Source organism: Oncorhynchus nerka, unplaced genomic scaffold, assembly GCF_034236695.1.
Source record: "Oncorhynchus nerka isolate Pitt River unplaced genomic scaffold, Oner_Uvic_2.0 unplaced_scaffold_1349, whole genome shotgun sequence".
Taxonomy (NCBI): Eukaryota; Metazoa; Chordata; class Actinopteri; order Salmoniformes; family Salmonidae; genus Oncorhynchus; species Oncorhynchus nerka.
This window is the reverse complement of record NW_027040001.1, coordinates 125,175-127,558: the sequence shown is the minus strand read 5'-3', so window position 1 is coordinate 127,558 and position 2,384 is coordinate 125,175. Positions and strand designations below refer to the sequence as shown.

General features: G+C 43.3%; 1 pseudogene; it reads right to left on the bottom strand.

Moving 5' to 3' along the window:
- Positions 1-384: 384 nt before the first annotated feature.
- Positions 385-1,500, bottom strand: LOC135568900 (fish-egg lectin-like; annotated as a pseudogene).
- Between the last annotated feature and the right edge of the window lie 884 nt (positions 1,501-2,384).

The following is a 2,384-nucleotide window of genomic DNA, read 5'->3' as shown; positions in this document are numbered from 1 at the left end:
CTTCTCATGGATGGTCTGTCCTTTGCGTCCATAGATCCATCTATGCATTTGAGAATGGTTACATTTGTCTAGCGACATTCCTCGGCTGTTTACTAAAACAAGTGGCAGGGTGACTGCTTCGTTGTTGTTTTTCCTCCCAAACTGTAGCTTTAAAGGACATCCAACTTTGACATATTTTACCTTACGCTGTCTACACACTATTATAAGTTTAGATCTGATTTCATTTATGTATCCATTTAAATGTTTGTGTAAAGAGCTTCATGTCACAAAGTAAGTTCAGTCAGGACCAGAGTTATTATTAAAGGAGTATCATTATTATTACAAGTCATTTCCAAGTGAGTTATTTATGTTGAGGGGGAAAGGGTGGAACTGTAAGTAGTAATCTTACCTGGTAGAAACTTGGCCTGCAGAGTTGACCCCAAAGACACGACCATCAGTTGCCACCTCAATCATGGAAAGCTTGCCGTCAATGCGACTCCAACCCTTGTTTTGACAGGTGTCTCTGTTCACATTCTGGAAACAAACATTCATTTCAACAGATATAATATGAAATAGTTTTAAAATAACTGAGGTTCTCCATCCTCTACTCCAGCTCTCACACTCTTTCCCAGATCTCACACTCATTAAGTAGATATCATCATTCTTGTTGACTGCCCAGCACCCAAAATGTCCACAACTAGAATACTTCACACTACCTGGCAATCCTGTCCATGGAAGGGGTGAACCTGGACCCTTGTAGCCAACTGTGGCACTACGTGTCCGACAGTATGGTGTATCATTTATGTTAACCCCCACAACAAATTGGTCACCTCCAGCATCCAACTGCCTGAAGACCACAAAGACAGACAGACAAGCAAACATGAAGTGCGCATCTGTGAGTTCTGCCAAATGACTTACAATGGCATTACGTTAAACATGTAACACATTAATACTTTTCTCAACAGCCTGATGGTATCAGGAAAGCTAAGAAGCAGGTGTCCTCTGGATAAATATTGAGAAATGCTCTCCACTAACCTGCAGCTTGCACCCAGTTACCGGCCACATACTTGTAGATTGAGTCTGCCTTGTTGACACCCCAGATCCCTGCTGGTCCTACAGTGATATGCTTCAGGGAACCAGGCAGGCAGATCCATTTATCACCTACCAGGTAGTAAGGGATTTAATTTGTGTCCGTTGCAACCACTTGCCCCAGTCCTGCATCGATCTGCACCAGATTCTTGATATCCACTACAGGCTGACAGTCCCAGGCTATGGAGACACCAGATCAAAGACACACGAGTAAAGTACAGCAGCAAAAAGGAGGATGAAATGGAGCCAACTTGATGATCAATTTGAAGTTTAATGTAGAGCTGCCTGTCAAATCATGTTTCAGATGATGGTAACTTACCATGACTGACAGAGGACCAGTATGACGGCTGCAGTGGTTCTCATGATGTGTCTGTAGAGGTATGGTTCCCAATCAGAGACAACGACTAACACCTGCCTCTGATTGAGAACCATATCAGGCCAAACACAGAAAGAAACCAACTAGACATCCAACATAGAATGCCCACTCAGATCACACCCTGACCAAACAAAACATATAAACATACAAAGTAAACTATGGTCAGGGTGTGACAGTACCAGACTGAGTATAACACATTTTATACCGCTACCCTCCCCTGGCTCCTGCTCCATCAAATCAAATCATTCACACACTCACAGATAACACAGACACACAAACATAGGGGTAGACAAACGTTGTTTAGGATTTTATATTTATCCATATGAACAGGGAAATTCATATCTCCATTAAAATATTGCCTAATTAGTGGCCCCAGAACAGGGTGTTATCTCCACACGGGGATATCGCCTACTGCTGATCACTGTAGTATAGATGATCTTATATCCATCCAGATATGCAAAACTTCCCACAGAATACCCGTGCCTCCTATCTAATTGTGTAACACGGTCCCAAAATCCAATCTAACCTTGTATTTTCTAACCTCTACTTCTGGTGAAGTGCCAGGTATTACAAAATACTCACAATGACATGTGACAACAGTAATTGAATCTATTCAAGTGTACTTAGGTTTCGTCAGGCCAGTGTCTCCCTCAAACTCACAAAGTGACACACAGACTCCATTGGATCTGGTCCCTCACCTTAGGGAAGTCCCCACTCTTGAGCGTGCCCTCAACAGGGGCATCGGTTGCCCTCAACTGGCTAGTTAACAATCATGGCTGGAGTCTGCCTCACTCCCCCTCACTGCCTCACAATTTTATCAACTCAACTCAGTCCTGTTAGTTCCCTCAGCTGTGGCTTCTTAGGGAAGTCCCCGATCTTGAGCGTACCCTCAACAGGGACTCCTTTTTATGTCTTTTTCTATTGGTGGATCATCTTGCTC